This window comes from Rhinatrema bivittatum, chromosome 4, assembly GCF_901001135.1.
Source record: "Rhinatrema bivittatum chromosome 4, aRhiBiv1.1, whole genome shotgun sequence".
In the NCBI taxonomy this organism is placed as follows: Eukaryota; Metazoa; Chordata; class Amphibia; order Gymnophiona; family Rhinatrematidae; genus Rhinatrema; species Rhinatrema bivittatum.
The window spans coordinates 37,948,418-37,967,791 of record NC_042618.1 but is presented as its reverse complement, the minus strand read 5'-3'; the positions used below and the strand labels follow the sequence as shown (position 1 = coordinate 37,967,791).

General features: G+C 49.7%; 1 protein-coding gene across 1 annotated transcript in view; it reads left to right on the top strand.

The window, feature by feature from the left end:
* HSP90AA1 (heat shock protein 90 alpha family class A member 1) overlaps window positions 1-19,374 on the top strand; it is a 105,230-nt gene that overhangs the window by 73,715 nt on the left and 12,141 nt on the right.

Genomic DNA, 19,374 nt, shown 5'->3' with positions numbered 1-19,374 from the left:
GTCTCTTAAGTTTCCCCAGCAGCTTGCAGTTTGATCTGTTAGTGCTGGTAGCCTGTTCTTCCTATTCCCTTTTCCTGGTATCGGGGTAATTTTGGATGTGATTTTTTTTTTTTTTCTTTATTCACAGGCTTCTCTACTTCTTTCTGCAAGGAGTATAAGTTGGTGGTCCAACCTCTCCCCCGCTCACACGGCCCGCTGCCCTGAGACGCCGTTTCCCTCGGGGCAGCACTGACTGAGACGTGGCATTCTTCAGTCATATAAAATTTAAAAAAAAATAAATAAATTTAAAATAGGGCCAGTGCTGGGTGCCTAGACAGAGCCTGCAGTTTTCGCTTACGGCGATTAAATTCGGAGGTGATTGGCGCGCTTTGGGTTGACTGACCTGCCTTCCCCTCATGCCACGACCACGTGATGTGGAGTATATGGAGAGCCCTGATTGCGGCTCTCCTGCTCCGGGCTCTGCACGAGGTGCCTCCCCGGCAGGGAAGGGCCCTAGTCTTCGGGCGCACGTTTTTCTGCTCGCAGCCAGGCACGCCTGGCTTCAGGGAGGCCAGCCCTGTTCCCAAGCAACATGGGAACGGTGGCCATTTTGTCTTCGGGGTCAACTGCTTCAGCTCAGGCAGAAGACACTGCAGACCTAATCCGATCACCCGGTCCTAACTCCAGCGCACCTCCCCGATACGGGGCTGTCCTCGGGGGACCCTCCTTCAGTGCCTCCTCCAGCCATGCCTTCCCCCAGGGTCCCAGCTTGCACCTTTCTCTGTAGAATTTATCCTTTTGGACAATACCTACCTGGCCAGGCAGGACCCAGCATTTGCCCCTCCTCTGCCAAAGGCCCCTAGGCTAGGGGACCCTTCAAGTGACCCAGCCCCAGGAGCCTCCCTGGGTGCTTCTATCCCCAAGGGCCCGGGGAGACTGGAGCCTCTCAGGGGTCCTTATGGGTAAGGATGGTCTCCACTCCCGTCCTCCTGGACCCAGACCTTGACCCAGATCTGGATGATTCGACGTCTTTATTCACAACTTGAAGGAGATGACCCTCTGGTCCTGCAACTCTTTCAGAGGGAGGAATTGGACCCTCTGATCCAGTTTGTCCTGTCAGTTGAAGATTGACCCCACTCCCGGGTCCCAGCCAGCAAACAAGAAGGGAGATCCCGTCATGGCGGGTCTCTGCCCCCCGGCCAAAACCTTCCCATCTCATCCCATGATACTGGAATTACTCTCCCAGGCGTGGAACACTCCTGACACTTCTCTTAAGGTTGGCAAAGCGATGAACAAACTTTACCCACTCCCAGAGGATCTACTAGACGTCAAGTTCCCAAGGGTGGATGCGTCCGTGTCTGCGGTTACAAAGAGGGCTACCATCCCGGTCACCGGGGACGCTACCCTACGCGATGTACAGGATAGGAAATTAGAGGTTCTTTTGAAGAGGATTTTTGAGGTTTCTGCTTTGGGCGTCAGAGCTGTGGCTTGCAGCTCCTTCATGCAGCGGGTGGCCCTAAGATGGATTAAACAGCTCCTCGGGACTCAAGAACTCCCTCCAGAGGAGGCACAACAAGCGGAACGCCTGGAGGCGGTGATCGCTTATGGTGCGGATGCGCTGAGTGATCTTCTCCAAGTTCTGGCCAGATCCATGGTTTCCGCAGTGTTGGCCAGACGTCTTCTCTGGCTACGCAATTGGGCGGCAGATTCTTCCAAGTCCCAGCTTGGGTCCTTGCCTTTCAAAGGTAAACTATTCTTTGGAGATGAACTGGAGCAGATTATTCTCTCCCAAGGATTTGAATAACTGCATAAGTTACCAGAGGATCATCCTCTAATATCAGACCGTTCACCTCCACCAGGTCTCTGTGCCAGGGACAGCGCAGATTCCAGCAGTCCAGGCCAGGGAACCAAAGACCACCTCCTTCCAGATCGCAGTCTTGGTCTCATTCCTTTCAAGGCAGAAGGCTGTTTAGGGATGCCCTTTCCCAGGGGTCTGCCTCTAAACCTTCCCAATGAAGTCCACTCGTCGATTTCCAGAATAGGACGACAGCTGTTGCTATTCCTCAGAGTGGGTCAAGACTACGTCGGACCAATGGGTCCTGGATATTCTAAAACGGTTACACATTAGATTTTGTTGGACACCCCCCCCCCCCCCAAAGGGACAGATTTCTCACCCTGCAGTCTTCAAAAGAAACAGGAGATCGGGCGCCAGACACTCGACCACCTCATTGACCTGGGAGCTGCTATTCCAGTTCCGGTGTCTGAGCAAGGGTACAGCCATTATTTAGTCTACTTCATAGTACCCAAGAAGGAAGGCTCCTTCCGCCCTATCTTGGATCTCAAGATCCCATGCTTCCAGATGGAAACCTTGCGCTCGGTGATTGCGGCAGTACACCTAGGGGAATTCCTCACCTCACTGGATTTGACAGAGGCCTATCTTCATATTCCCCATTCGGAAGGAGCATCAACAGTTTCTCCGCTTCAAGATCCTCTGTCAGCATTACCAGTTTGAAGTCCTGCCATTCGGATTGGCGTCCCCCCCCCCCCCCCCCCCCCCCCCCCCAAACCTTCACCAAAATGGTCATGGTGGCAGCGGCACTGCGGAGAGAGGGGATCCTTGTGCACCCCTTCTTGGATGATTGGCTCATACGTGCAAAGCCCAGTGCTGCTAGGTGGTGGGCAGGGTCCTGCAGCTTCTTCACTCCCTTGGCTGGGTAGTCAATTTTGCCAAGAGCAATCTGATCCCCTCTCAGGCACTCTACTTCCTGGGGGCGCGTTTTGACACCAAAGTCGGCAAGGTGTTTCTTCACTAGGAATGAGTACGGTCCCTTCTTCTACAGATACGTTTTTGGGACCTCCCGCTCCTGACAGCTTGGCTCTATGGCTTAAACTATCTATCTGGTACCGTGGGCATTTGCTCATATGCGGTCGTTGCAGGGGGCGTTACTCTCCCGTTGGAAGCCGGTGTCCCAGGATTTTCAGGCACCTCTGCAGCTCACGGAGGCTGCCTTGAACAGCCTCTCCTGGTGGCTCCATCCGGACCACCTGTTCCGCAGGATGGATCTGGAGATCCTCCAGTGGACCGTTGTCACCTCGGATGCCAGTCGCTCCGGTTGGGGAGCTGTGTGCGGCAGGCACTTGACACAGGGGAAATGGACTGTGTTGCAGGCGACATGGCCGATCAATCGCCTGGAGACCAGAGCGGTCCGCTTTGCTCTGAAGCACTTCCTCCCCTTGATCCAGGGCAGAGCCATGCAAGTGCTTTCCGACAACGCAACCACGGTGAAGTACGTAAGCTGTCAAGTCTCGCTGGAGGTGGACAGGTTGGAATGGGCGGAGCTCCACCTCTCTCGTCTGGCAGCTTCCCACATAGCTGGGGTGGACAGTGTCCAAGCAGATTTCTTGAGCCGTCAACTCATCAATCTGAGTGGGAACTCTCCACAGATGCCGTGAATCTCATTACCAAGTGGAGTCTCTCACACCTGAACCTAATGGCCACTCGGAAGAATGCGAAGGCCCCGCGATTCTTCAGTCGCAGGAGAGAGCACGGGCCGGAAGGAGTGGACGTTCTGGCCCTTCCGTGGCCAAGGGAAATTCTGTGTTCCCTCCGTGGCCCCTAGTGGGCAGAGTGCTTCGGAGGATAGAGTATCATCCAGGGCTGGTGATCTTGATAGCCCCAGAGTGGCCTAGACATCCATGGTTTGCAGACCTGGTCAATCTGGCGATGGATGGACCTCTTCGTCTCTGACATCTTCCGAACCTCCTGCATCAAGGTCCCGTATTTTTCGACCAGACAAATCGCTTCTGTCTTGTGGCCTGACTTTTGAAAGGCACAGGCTGAGGAAGAGAGGCTTATCCTGAGGATGTTATTTCCACCTTGCTTTAGGCTCGGAAAACCTCCACGTCTCTCATATGTCCGGGTCTGGAAAGGTATTAGAGGCCTGGTGTTCCTCGCTTCATATTCTCCCACAACAGTTCAACAGGTACTTACTTTCTTGCAGCAGGGCCTGGAGAAAAGTCTAGCCTACAGTTCTCTGCGGGTCCAGGTGTCTGCGCTCGGGGCCCTGGTACCTCACCTGGATGGGGCATCTTTTTCCTCCCATCACAACATAATGTGTTTCCTGAAGGGTGTGAAGCATGTCAAGCCTCCAGTCCATGCAGTGTCTCCTTCCTGGAATTTAAATCTGGTCCTTCGGAGTCTCAGGGATCCCCCTTTGAACCTCCTGAAAGGCTTCTATCAAGGATCTCACTCAAGTCTGTTTGTTTGTTTGTTTTTCTGGTCTCTATTTGCTCGGCGCAGAGGATCCCGGAGATCCAAGCCATATCTTTGTTTCACAGACTCTGGTTTCCTTGACCACTGCCTTTTTTACTGAAGGTGGTGTCTGACTTCCACCTGAATCAGTCAGTGGAGCTGCCCTCCTTTGCGGACGACGAGCCCAGAGAACTGCGTCGGTTGGAGGTCATGAATGATTTTCACCATTCAGATCAACTGTTTGTTATGGGGCGGACCCATCGAGGGCCGTAAAGCGTCTAAGACCACCATTGCACGTTGGCTAAAAGATTCCATCTCGTTGGTGTACATTGGAGCGGGTCATCCTCCGTTGGACAGTATCAGAGCTCATTCACTTCAGGCCCAGGCAGCCTCCTGGGCAGAGAGTAGAGTGGTCTCTCTACAAGATATGTCGCACAGCGATTTGGAAGTCTCTGCATACTTTCACACGTCACTACTGGCTGAATCTCCAGGCACAGGTCATTCGAGCAGGTCTCAGGGGCCCACCCTATGTAGGGAAGCTTTGCAACATCCCACGGTCTGGACTGATCTGCACACGTACAGGGAAAAAAAAATTATTCCTTACCTGCTAATTTTCGTTCCTGTAGTACCACGGATCAGTCCATATGCCCTCCATACTTATTCTGGGGGTTGAAGGTCTTCCTGCTCGAATGCTCAGTTTCCGCTTGTTCAGTGTATATTGTAAAAGACTAATGGTTCTTTCTGCAAGTTATTGTTAATGTTCTCACATGTTCATTACTTTTGTGTTTCCATACAAGTTGACAATTGTTGATCCTGACTCTGATCCATCCAAATGGGGGGTTTCTCTCTGCTTTGCTATACTTCATACTGAAGGGATATAGAGGGTGCCCTTTCAGTTTTTGCTCTGACTCAATCTGCTGGACAGGGGACATAACCCACTGTTTGGACTGATCCGTGGTACTACAGGAACGAAAATTAGCAGGTAAGGAATAGCTTTCTTTTTGGAGGGTGGGGTTTGGGGTTTTTAACCCTTCCAGCCCCCCAGGTTTGGGGGGGGGGGGGCAGACAAAATAGTCGCCCCAAACTGCGGGAAAACAAAACTTCCTGCGGCGGGCCGATAACGAAGGCCAAACCAAAACGTTCAGCCGAAAATTGAATCTGATTGGTGAATGAAAGAGGTGGGCTTAGCCTCCACTATCTCACCAGGGCAAGAGTTTTACACACCTTGGACTGTAAACTTGCACTTCCAATTTACCTAGACCGCACTGCAGTCCATAGGAAATCCACCCAACTGTGTTTTTTTTGGTTTGTTTTTTTTTTGTTTCTTTCGATTAAAAACAAACCTGGAGTTGCAGTGGGCAAACAAACTCTCTCTTCAACTGGCTAGCAGACTGTTTCGAATTCTGCTATGAAAAAGCAGGCCTTCCCCTCCAGAGACGAGTGAAGGCACACTCAGTAGTACATTATTGTTCAGTACCAATTGCTGTTATTTGTAAAGCTGCAACATGGAGTTCTCTTCACACATTTGCAGCACATTACTGCCTGGACAATGGACATCAAGACTCTGCCTTTGGCCAATCCATCTTGAACTTATTGCCAGTATAATCCCAACTCTTCCACATCCGTCTGCTGTGATTTTCAGGCTGCCTCATTTTTCCCCAACAGTCGCCAGTTGTGCCTGTTGCACAAGTTGTATGCTGTTGGTCCAATTTAAATGAGTCCGCCTGTAACTTGCTAATCACCCATGTGAGGACTACTATCCTGCTTGTTTTGGGAGAAAGAGTTTTACCTGTAACAGGTGTTCTCCTAGGACAGCAGGATGTAGTCCTCACGAAACCCACCTGCCACCCTGTGGAGTTGGGTCTGAAACATTTTTTCTCACAGGACAAGCAGGATGGTAGTCCTCACAAATGGGTGACATCGAGGATGGAGCCCTGTACGGAAAACTTTTCTGTCAAAGTTTCAACAAGCTTTGACTGACACTGGCACACTGGGTGCACTGAGCATGCCCAGCCTGCAATTATCCCTGTGAGCCACAGGTGTCTCCCTCAGTTTTCTTTTTTCCGCTCTGCAGTAAGCATAGCGGTTGGAGCTCTGTGAGGATTTTTTAACTAATTACCTCATGGAAACACTTAACTTTTCACTTCAAAAAACACTTTTCCCTGCACAGGTCTCCCTCCGCGTACGTTTTTACGACGCTCGGTGAGTACTAATTCTTATTTTTCGGTCGGTTCCTGTCACTATCTTAAGGCTGTTAACTGACTGAAGCCTTCCCTTCCCCCATTTTTCAGTTAACTTTAAACAGCTTGCGAGTGTCTCTGTGACACTCTGCTTGCTTATGCTAGTGGGGTAGGGATTTTTTCCTTAACTTTAGGACCTCTGTAGCTTCAAGTCCTTCGTTCCCTGGTACCCTCACGCAGTCGATACCTATCACTACACAGGTACCCTCCTAAACCGCCCTGGGCTTTTATATGTCATCAGCGCCCCTCCCCCCACGGTGCCCTGATGCCTTTATCCATGTTTTTTGCTTTTCAGTGCTACCAGGCTTTTTTCCTCCTACGCACTGTTTTTTTCCCTTGGGCTTCCTCGGTGCCGTCCCTACCCGGATGCATGCCATTGACGCACACGCTGTTAGTCACTGCCATGCATACTCGGGTCGCCGCCACCGTTGCCCGAGACACTTTTTAACGATCCCAGGGTCACTTCATCGATGCCACCCCCTTTTTGGGGATGCCATCGATGCCCCATCCTCCCCACCGATGTCCGGCCCTTTTCCGTCGGTGGGCATCGGTGCCACATCGATTTCGTCGGTGGGCATCGATGCCGGATGGTCCCCATCGGTGGACATCAGTGCCGGATGGCTCGTCCATCGATGGACATCGGTGCCGGATGGCTTGTCCGTCGGTGGCATCGGTGCCAGGTCCTTTTGCATCGATGGACACCGATGCCCAGGTGTTTCATCCATGGGCATCTATGTTAGAATGCATCCATCGAGGGCAGTCGATGCCAGGCTGCTCCCATCGGTGGGTATCCATGCCGGCTCGATTCCGTGGATGGGCGTTGATGCCAATGCCAGCCTTATGGCTGGCATCGATGCCCATGCCGATTCCAGGACTGGCGTTTATGCCGGGATGGAATTCATCGACTGGGAGATCCATGCCATCGATTCCATACGTGTCCATATCGATGCCACCGACACACGTGTCTGGGGCACCGATGCCATGTACACTTGGAAATCTGAGTCTGTCCAAATCGATACCGTCAACGTCTGTGGCCCTATAGTTGATGCCCGTGGCCATGCCACAAACGGCATAAATGCCCGCCTCCATGCATCGATGCCCTCGACACCTCAGTTTTCCTTCGGTGTCCTTGACGCCCTATTGATTCGACTTCGACTCAGTCGATGCCGGTATCTTTTTCAATAACGGCAATGTTTTTCGATTATTCGATTCCACATCGTTTCAAAGATACCTATGCCAGTGCTGTCAGTGCCCGTCACTGTCATCATTCTCCTGGCCAGTCATCGACGATTTTTCATACCCATTTTGATGATATCCTCGAAGCCCCTTAGGTTGCCTTCAATATCGTCAATACCGACATAGCACCGCCACATAATACCCTCGCCTCCTCACATTGCTCCACGCTTTGGGTTCTTTTTTAAGCCCCGTATTAGCTTAAGACACTCCATTGTGTCAGGAGCAGAGCAGGCGTGCTGACAGTTCGTCATCGATCGCCTTCCAGGACGACGAGGGCTTCCATCTCGGCGCTGGGGAAAGACCGGGCCGAGCATCGTGGCACCCATCATCGCCGACATCGTGATCGTCCGCCGCTGACGCCATCCAGCACATCGGTGCCATCCTTCTCCAGGCTGGACAACGCTCGGGCAGAGCGACATCACCACTGCCATCAGCACTGTTCCTACAGTTTTGGCAGTCCTTGGTGATCCAGAACTTCCGGATCCAGGCCCGACGGCTTCTGCATTGGGGTCACGACACATTGAGCCGCTGTGACGAGGGAAGGGAACATGAGTTCCGTTAGGGCTCCTCTGTTCCTGGCGTGCCCCACCGTCAAGTGGTGTGGGACTATGGCCATCTGTTACACTTAGCAGTCTAAACGCCACTCACGCCTGGCCTGTCTCCTCTGTACCTGTGCCACCATACCGGGTTTCAGAGCGAGATGGACGTTTACGTCCCCGGCCTTACCCTCGAGGACTCCGGAGACCGTCGGAGTCAACAATCTTCACCGGCTCGTCTTGCGGCGATCCACGTCGGATGGTAAGTACCCGCTTCGGCGGCATTCCCATAGAGTTGTGTTCTCCCATTCGGACCGTGGTTCGAAAAGTTCTGGGTCATGTGCCTTTTAGAACTGTATTAGTGTCACATATCGCTATGTTAGCCACAATATCAGGAGAACCCCTCTATCTTCTTGGGATTGCAGCAGGGCTTCTTCTCTTGTCAGTAACAAGTCCCTGTGCCGACCAATGCTCTGACTCTTGGTTCCCTCCCAACCAAGGTCCAGCTGCATTGGCTGATCTGCTAAACATGAGATTCAGCAACCATTGCCCCATGTAAAAGTCCACCTTGAGGCCTGGCCACAGGTCTCAGTGTCTCCTTGTACAGCATACAGAAATGCGGGTACCACTTACCGCTCACACACCTGCAGGAGCCTACATGATATCCTCCATTGGGACACCTCCTGGTCTCCCATCTGGTCAGATATCAGAGCGGCCACCCCACCTTGTACCAAAGTCCCGGTACACTCCCCCAGGCGCTACGAAGTGCAGAGGGGAGAAGGGAGGGGGGTTGGGGAGTTTTAATTGCACTATTCTTTCTTTTAACAGAAAATAGTTACTCTCCGCACATCCTGGACCTAAGAAAATCCAACTTTCTTTAGACGTCACAGGTACAATGGTATCTTTGGTTACCATCACTCCATACTGCAGTAAGTACATTATTTTAATGTTTCTATGTGCTTTATGGTGAGTCAACATTACAACCCCAAGCTCTGCCGCTGGCACCAGCTTCGGTAAGTGAACTGTCTCTTGCATCACTGTTGGTGAATGCTGTTTTCTCTGCGGAGTGTAACATCATTCACTTTCCTTGCATAGACTACTGCTAACCACTTTCAGTACATGCAAGGAGCTCTCACTTTTTTCAGGACTCACTATACATTTACTAACTGGGATTACTGTCACTGCCATAAATCCCTTCTGTAACACTTCTGGACACCACAGTCTTAAGACCCTCTTGTCCAGCATGCGCACAGACATTCTGATACATTGTTATATGTCCCTGCGCATATTTTCCATAACCTCAGCCTTTCAACTTTTCATGGTTGGGCTATGGGGTTTCTTCCCACTATGCATTTTTCTCATAATTCAAAACTGCTATGGGTTATATTCAGTGACATTCTATACTCAATGGACCTAAGTGGTTTCATTGCTTTCGTCCCTGATTCTTATCCCAGTTCGAACTAGGACCTAGTCTCCTTCGACTCATGCTCGCAATTCCTTAGGGTTATAAAGTTTCTCCTGAAAGCTGTCAACCCATTATGCATCTATTGCACTCCAGCATAGTTTCTCATAAACTTCCTGGACGTTGCACCCATGAGTTATGCCCTTATGCCTTCCAATACTGCTTTTGCAACAATTCTTTGTGCATACAGACAGACAGCATAGGGACAATGTGCTTTCCAACTCATAAGCACGCATTACCTCTTAGCTGCTCTGCTAGACAGCTGCGCAGCTCTACCCTTGGCCCTTGTTCACTTCATGCGACCTTGGGCCACATATCTAAGAGATTTAATGAACGCTCTATCAGACCTTCTCCACGTAGGTTCTATCCTCTCGAATGGTCTCAATTACATGTGTACAGGGCAAATCTTTTAACGCTGAGTTTAACTAAACTTTCCTCGGCGTCTGCATCATTCCATACGATGCACAGGTTCTGCTCCCTGCACATGTTTCCTATGCGTTCCCTTAGATGCCTTTTCTTCCATCAAAGGCCTCTTCAATATATCTCTTCTGCTGCCTCTCGTAGCCAGCATTCTTCTAATGTTGAACTGGGATGGGGTTCAGTATTCTTTTCCCCACTCCCTGACTGAGATCAGTATGCTTTCCCATACTTCTCAATCCATCATATCAGTAACCTTTTATTCTCTCACCAGTCAGTCCCAAATCATAGACTTACTGATGTTCTTAGGTTCTGGTAGCATCACAAAACCTTCTAAACATAAATCTTGCCGTTTAATATGGCAGGCTTTACCTCCTGACGCTAAAAAAAAAAAAAAAAAAAAAAAAAAAAAGAGGTATTACCCCTTTTATCCCAGGACAAGCAGGATGCTAGTCCTCACATATGGGTGACGTCATCCACGGAGCCCTTAAGCGGGAAAAACTTCTGGCAAGTTTCTAGAAGCTTTTAACTGGCTGCCTGAGGCTACTGAGCATGCCCGGCATGCCATGATATTCCCTGCCACAGGGGTCTCACTCCAGTCTTCTTTTTTCCGCGCTGCTATCCGCATCGCGGCTTCCAGGAGCCCTGTGAGTTACCTCACAACGACAAACTTTAAATTACAAATTTTTACCCCTTTCGGGTCTTACTCGGTTTGTCACCGGCTGGTGACAAACATCACATAATTTTTTGTGAAAAAGGAATACGGAATCATCGACGGATGTCGACGGAAAAAACTTCCGGATTCAAAAAATGTCCGGCCTGCAACCGGACTATGTCAATCACGGACCCGCACGTCGACTGCGTCCGCTGCCTGGGAGGAGACCATGACATCGCCTCCTGTGCCCAGTGTCAAGAAATGACGGTGAAGGGTAGGAAACTTCGCCAGGAAAAAATGGCCCAGATTTTTCAAATCCGGCCATCGCCGTCGCCCTCGTCATCGACAAAATCTTCACCGGTAGGTTTATCGAAGAAGATACTTCTCAAGACGAGAATTCCAGAGGGTTCAGGAGACGCTTCATCGCCAACACCGTCAGTGGCATCGTCAAAATCCGTGTCTGAGGTTCGTACAAAGCACAAACACCGCAGACATCATTCCATCCCTCCGTTACCACCGCCGGAGGAACCGGTATCTAAGCAGCGGAAATTGTCATCGACCTCCGCAGCACCGACGGAGGAATCGATTCCATCGACTTCTGTGACAGATTTAACGGCGTTAATTAAGAAAATTGTCACCGATGCCCTCAAGGAAAACATGCCGGCGACATCGCCGATGCCGACCTCCGGGTCGATGCCGACTTCTCAGTCGATGCCGGCCATCGGGCCGATGCCGATGACTCAATCGATGCCGACTATCGAGTCGATGCCCTCCTCGATATCGATGCCACTGCCGGTGCCATCGTCGATCTCGATGCCGAGGACGACTGCAGCATCTCCGCTAACAGCACTTTCTGTGCCGATGGATGCGGCCAGCTGCTCTTCAGCGATACCTGCTACTCCGATGATCTCTGCAGCTTCATCATCGATACAGCTGTCAGATCCATCGATGGAATCGGTGTCCGCAATGGCCCCTAGGCCTATCTCCTCCTTGATTCCCATTTCTATGTTCTCCTTCCTGACTACAGCACTGCCTACTGCTGCACAGGTAGCACCTCGGTACACCCTAGCCCCGTCCAGAACTCCAGGACAAGGGAAAAAGGCATCAGGGAAATCTAAACATACATCCCTGCAGGCTACAGAAGTTTCTTCTGACAGAAGACTGCATGCACTGCTAACAAAAAGATACCAGGATCTATTAGCTTCCTTGCCTGCACAGCCTGAGGGACAGAGTGATACCAGTGAGGGTGAGCCGGACACTCAAGATCCTCTACAAGGACCATCTGGGATGGCACCATCTGCAAAGCTAGACCATCGTTCACACCAGGTCCCAACAGATTCATGGTCTGATACACAGTCAGAGCACTCTTCGGAGGATTTTTTATCTGAAGGTACTCCGCCTCAGGCCAAGAAGCAATCCCCTCCTGAGGATTTATCCTTTGCTTCCTTCGTGCAGGAAATGTCAGAATCCATCCCCTTTCAACTTCAAGCAGAGAAGGATGAAAGGCAGCAGACACTGGAGATACTACAGTTTGTAGATCCCCCAAAGCATAACTTGGCTATCCCAGTGCATGAAGTGCTGCTGCAACTTCAGCAAAGGATTTGGGAGCACCCGTGTACAACACCTGGAGTAAATCGTAGAGTGGACTCTACATATTTAGTCCAAGCAGCCCCAGGGTTCGAGAAACCACAACTGCCACACAACTCATTAGTTGTAGAATCTGCGCAGAAAAAGTCACGCAGATCTAGGACGCACGCCTCTATCCCTCCAGGGAAAGATAACAGATTCCTGGACCTGATGGGGCGGAAAATTTACCAGGGAGCGATGCTAAATGGCAAAATTGCTGCGTACCAACTATATATGACGCAGCATCAAAGAAATCTGTGGAAGCAGATAGAGGAATTTCTCCCATCTCTCCCCCAACAACACCAAGAGGCAGCACAACAGATTGTGCAGAAGGGACTGGATGCGGGCAAACATGAGGTGCGAGCGGCGTATGATGCCTTTGAGACTTCCTCCAGAACGGCAGCATCTGGTATCAGTGCCCGTAGATGGGCCTGGTTGGAGGCTTCGGACTTGCGTCCAGAAATCCAGGATAAGCTGGTAGACTTGCCTTGCCAAGGTGACAACTTGTTTGGAACAAAGGTACGAGATGCCGTGGCACAGCTTAGAGAGCACTCTGAAACTTTAAAGCAGCTCTCCACTTTGTCCCATGATCCTGCAACTCATCCTGCCCGCAAGCCTCCGCGTAGGGATACAAGACGACCTTTCTACAGGCCGAGGAGATATTACCCTCAGGCTTCTAGACCACGCTCTACAAGGCCTCAACAACGGCCTCAACAAAGACAGCAGAGAGCGGCAGGACCTCAGCCTCCGCCCCAAACTGCTTCCACCTCTGGCTTTTGAAAGCAGTACCAGAGAACGGAGCCAACCAAACCCCTTTCCACAGTTACCAGTAGGGGGAAGGATTTCCCAATTTTACAACGAATGGGAAAACATCACCACAGATCAATGGGTCTTATCCATAGTCCAACAAGGTTACCATCTGGACTTCACAACTTCCCCGCAGGAGTTTCCTCCACAAAACTCCTATCTCGAACACATTCCTCAATTACAAATGGAATTATCTACTCTTCTGAAAGCAAAGGCTGTGGAACACGTGCCACACTCCCAGAAGGGAAGAGGATTCTATTCCCGATATTTCCTCATTCCAAAGAAAACAGGAGGACTTCGTCCCATTCTAGATCTCAGAAATCTCAACAAATTTCTAAGGAAAGAAAAATTCAGGATGGTATCATTAGGCACCATGCTTCCTCTCATACAAAGGGGGGATTGGCTTTGTTCTCTGGATCTTCAAGATGCTTATACTCATATACCTATATTCCCACCTCATCGCAAGTACCTAAGATTCAAGGTGGGACACCAGCATTTTCAATACAGAGTCCTACCATTCGGCCTTGCCTCAGCTCCCAGAGTATTCACAAAATGTCTAGCAGTAATAGCAGGACATTTACACAAACAAGGTGTTCATGTCTTCCCTTACCTAGACGATTGGCTAATAAAAAGCCAGTCGCATCAAGGAGCACTAACGTCTCTCCGTTACACAATACAGTTGCTTCACAGGTTGGGTTTTCTAATAAACTATCAAAAATCCCACCTTCAGCCGTCTCATCTGCTACAGTACATAGGAGCAGAACTAGACACAAACCTTGCACAAGCTTTTCTTCCAGAAGATCGTGCTCAAACACTGTCCCGGTTGGCGTACTCCATGTCCATACAACCGCAAGCAACAGCTCATCAGTTTCTAATCTTACTAGGCCACATGGCGTCAACGGTTCACATCACTCCTATGGCAAGACTTGCCATGCGACTAACCCAATGGACTCTTCGATCACAATGGATCCAAGCCATTCAACCACTTCACTCTCGCATCCAAGTAACCCACCAGCTGCGCTCATCGCTACGATGGTGGACACTCAAGGACAATTTGCGCAAGGGCCTGCCCTTCCAAAAACCGATCCCTCAGATAACATTAACTACAGATGCATCCACCTTGGGATGGGGAGCTCATGTGAACTCCTTCCAAACGCAAGGGACTTGGACAAAACTCGAGGCCACTTACCAAATCAATTTTCTGGAACTTCGAGCTATACGTTATGCGCTGCATGCGTTCAAGGACTGCCTTTCACACAAGACTGTGCTAATCCAAACAGACAATACTGTAGCCATGTGGTACATCAACAAACAGGGAGGTACGGGCTCGTATCTCCTTTGTCAGGAAGCGGCACAAATTTGGGACTGGGCCTTGAACCACTCAATGTTCCTACAGGCCACTTATCTAGCAGGGATTCACAATGTACTAGCAGACCGACTCAGTCGCCAGTTCCAACCACACGAATGGTCTCTAAATCCCTCTGTTGCGACCAACATATTCCAACGTTGGGGACAACCAACAATAGACCTCTTTGCATCGCATCTGAACCACAAGGTGGACAGCTTCTGTTCTCGACACAACCAGAAGCACCAACCAGCCAAGGACGCCTTTGCTCGCCCTTGGAACTCAGGCCTACTGTATGCATATCCTCCAATACCGCTTATCACCAAGACGCTGGTGAAGCTACAACAGGACAAGGGGTCCATGATTCTCATAGCCCCATATTGGCCTCGACAAGTATGGTTTCCCACACTGCTAGACCTGTCAATCAAGGATCCAATACGCCTGGGAGTAGCTCCCACTCTCATCACTCAGGATCAGGGCCGGTTGCGCCATCCCAACCTTCAATCCCTATCCTTGACAGCATGGATGTTGAAAGCTTGATCTTACAATCACTTAACCTCTCAACTAATGTTTCTCAGGTGCTTATAGCTTCCCGCAAACCTTCCACAAGAAGGAATTATTCTTTCAAGTGGAAACGATTTACTTCCTGGTGCAAGCAAAACAATACAGATCCTTTCACTTGCCCCACAGCTACTCTACTAGATTATCTGTACTATCTTTCAGACTCTGGTCTTCAGACATCGTCAATCAGAGTACATTTAAGTGCAATCTCAGCTTATCATAACAAGATAGGAGATGCACCAATTTCAACACAACCTCTCGTCAGTAGATTCATGAGAGGTCTAACTCAACTTAAACCACCAATTCGGCCCCCAGCTGCGCAATGGGACCTGAATCTGGTCTTAACAGGATTAATGCGTTCTCCCTTCGAACCCATAGATACCTGTGAACTTAAATTTCTCACATGGAAAACTATTTTCCTCATAGCCATTACATCAGCTAGGAGGGTTAGTGAATTACAAGCACTTGTCACATATGAACCTTATACAAAGTTTCTCCATGACAGAGTGGTTCTCCGAACACATCCAAAATTCCTTCCCAAGGTAGTTACGGAATTCCACTTAAATCAAACTATAGTTCTACCCACATTCTTTCCAAAGCCTCACTCTCATCAAGGCGAAAGAGCTTTACACACTTTGGACTGTAAACGTGCATTGTCCTATTACTTGAATCGCACTACGTCCCTCAGAAAATCCAATCAGCTTTTCGTCTCTTATGACCCAAATAAGCCAGGTAAAGCAGTGGGAAAGCATACTCTATCCAATTGGTTAGCAGACTGCATACAATTTTGCTATACAAAAGCAGGCCTTCCTCTCCAAGGGCGAGTAAAGGCACATTCAGTAAGAGCAATGTCAACTTCAGTAGCGCATTTTCGTTCAGTACCAATCATTGACATTTGTAAAGCAGCAACATGGACTTCTCTCCACACCTTTGCAGCTCACTACTGTTTAGACAAGGAAGGACGACAGGATTCAGCCTATGGACAATCTGTCTTAAAGAACTTGTTTCCAGTTTAATCCCAACTCCTTCTACAACCAACCTGCTGTGAACTTCGGCTGCATCATTTCCTCAACAAAGCATCACTGCTACCTGCACGGACAATGACTCAGCCTCTAGCTTGCTAATCACCCATATGTGAGGACTAGCATCCTGCTTGTCCTGGGATAAAGCAAAATTGCTTACCTTGTAATAGGTGTTATCCCAGGACAGCAGGATGTAGTCCTCACGGAACCCACCCGCCACCCCGCGGAGTTGGGCCTCAGACTTTATTATTTTAATTTTGCTTATGCTTATTGCTACATACAAGACTGGAGTGAGACCCCTGTGGCAGGGAATATCATGGCATGCCGGGCATGCTCAGTAGCCTCAGGCAGCCAGTTAAAAGCTTCTAGAAACTTGCCAGAAGTTTTTCCCGCTTAAGGGCTCCGTGGATGACGTCACCCATATGTGAGGACTACATCCTGCTGTCCTGGGATAACACCTATTACAAGGTAAGCAATTTTGCTTTACTTTTCCACCATTTTTTCTTACTCCCTCGGATTCTGTTCTCCAGACATCCTCCACATAGATACACCTTTCTCTTAGGAGGTGTATCGTTTTGGGAGTTGAGTTCCCGTTTTCGGTAATCCTCTCTGAGTCGGCTTACCATGGATTATCCACTGATCAAGCCGCCTCTATTTCTCTAATCACGGAATGAACATATATATTCTCCTTATAAGTCTCATACATTCTACGTTTGAGCCTTTCCATTCCTCTCTTCCACAGTTTGGCAAGGGAACTTCTTTCCCTCTTAATGTCATTCCTGCCAGCAGGGTCCGTGAGTTATGCACTCTTTCCATACTCACCTGACTCCGTTCCTCTGCCACTGAGTAGTTCTACGCATTCAACTTTCTATCCTTTTCAGGTAGATGTTGTATCTCCTTTCCTCAGGAAATACTCTATTAATTTTTCCTAACCTCTCTCTCTCGCCCTAGGGAGAGAGTGGGTTTTCCACATTCCTGGACAGTAATGCTGCGCTTACATTCTATCTACATTGCACTGCATTCCATGTGAATTCCACTTGACTCTTTCCTTCATGCAAGGGTCAAGCTGCTACTTCCAGTGGCCACACAGACCTAATCCTTCTGATTAAGTGGTCTATATTTCCTTTCCTACCAACAAGCAGACATTTCACTACAACACTGTGGGTATCCACATACTGTTGTGTCCGTCTTAGCCTTAACAGCTTCCCTTTGGTTACTGCTGCTTGTACTTTTTTATCAGGTTGCAGCCTGGAGTCCTCTCCATACCTTTGCAGCCTATTATTGCTTACATTTGACTAGCCGGCATGCTCCATGTTTGGCCAGTCCGCCTACTCTTACTTTTTTCAATTCACTACCCAACATCCTTCCACGAACCCATTATGGTGTTGCGGATGCCCTCCGTTCCCATTTCCACCTCAGTCGTTACGCCTTTGCGCATCTGCGGTGTATCTGGTGCATTCCCGGGCATCCTCAGCTCGGTACTCACCCATTTGTGAGGACTACCATCCTGCTTGTCCTGTGAGAAAGCAAATGTTGCTTACCTGATGTAACAGGTGTTCTCACGGGACAGCAGGATGTTAGTCCTCACGAAACCCGCCCGCCACCCCGCGAAGTTGGGTCTGTATACTTTTATTTTAGTTTCGCTTGCGCTTTTTAGCTATAAGACGAGACTGAGGGAGACACCTGTGGCTCACAGGGATAATTGCAAGCTGGGCATGCTCAGTGCACCCAGTGTGCCAGTGTCAGTCAAAGCTTGTTGAAACTTTGACAGAAAAGTTTTCCGTACAGGGCTCCATCCTCGATGTCACCCATTTGTGAGGACTAACATCCTGCTGTCCCGTGAGAACACCTGTTACATCAGGTAAGCAACATTTGCTATTTTTTCACTTGCACTTTTTGCTACAAATGAGACTGAAGGGAGACCCCTGTGGATTATGGCATGCTCAGTGTGCCAGTCAATAGTTCTAGAAACTTTGCCAGTGGTTTTTCATGATAGGACTCCGGCTGACGTCACCCACACGTGAGGACTACATCCTGCTGTCCTGGGAGAACTCCTGTTAGTTAAACAATTCTGCTTTCTCCATTGTTGCTGGTTTCTCAGGAGGAGATAGCTGTATAGAGGCAGCGGAGACTGAGGCCTGCCACCCCCATCCAGTTCTGCCTGTACCTCTGGACCTAGTCCAAGCACTTAGGGACCCATCACCTGCCACCAACAGTGAGGATGAGGAATTCTATAACCCCTGGGGGGGGGGGGGGTGATACTTCAGAGTTCTTAGAACAAAGGCTCTGAGAGTCTCTTTAGAACCACCTCAAGGTGTGAAGTAACCACTTGAAGACTTAACCTTTGCAGGTTTTGCATGGGTGTAATAACTTGTCTATGGATGATACCAGGTATAAAATGCTTGATCCTCAGTTTATGGAGCCTCTTAAGGAGATAGTGGCAGTCCTGGTACATGAGATCCTTAAGGAGTTGCTGCTGAGGATATGGGCACAGCCCCTCACAGTGCCTCCCATTATTAAGAAGGGTTTACCTCGTGCATAAGGCTGCCGGATTCAATAAACATTAGCTGCCCCACCAGTCTGGTTGAATCCACCTTCGAGGGGCATGCACTCTGACTTGCTCATCAGCACCCTGGGGAAGGACCATAAACCAGACTCTGGCCATTCTTGGGAGGAAAGGTATTTCAAGGTGCCAGGCTTACTACCAGCATTGCTGCTTACCAGTACTTGCAGGATATCTGGAAGCAGGTACAGGATGTGTGGGTGAGCAGCTACCTCAACAGCAGCAAGACACAAGTCTTGCTGGTGTAAGAGCGCCTGGAGTGTAGAAGAACACTATGTCCATGCATCTTTATGACTATATTTTTGAGACTGCATATAGAGTCTCTGCAGTGAGAATCTGCACCCACAGAATGGCATGGCTGCAGGCTTTCGATCTCCAACCAGATTTACAGGAACAACTTGCTGAGAGGCCATGCATTAGAGAGAATCCATTTTGGAGATAGGGTGAAGTATGCTGTGACTCAACTCTGCACCAGTTCTCGAGACCTGTCCTCAAGCAGGAGGCTAGCAAGCCCTGGGCCAAGGGGGGGGGTGTGTGTGTGTGTTTTGGTTCCATTCTCCCCTCTTTCCCCCCCCCCCCCCCAGAAAAGAGTATTATCTTACCACCTCATGCCAGCCAACACAATCGGAGCTCCCATGGCAGGCCTAGGCAGCAGAGCCCCAGCTGATGACCC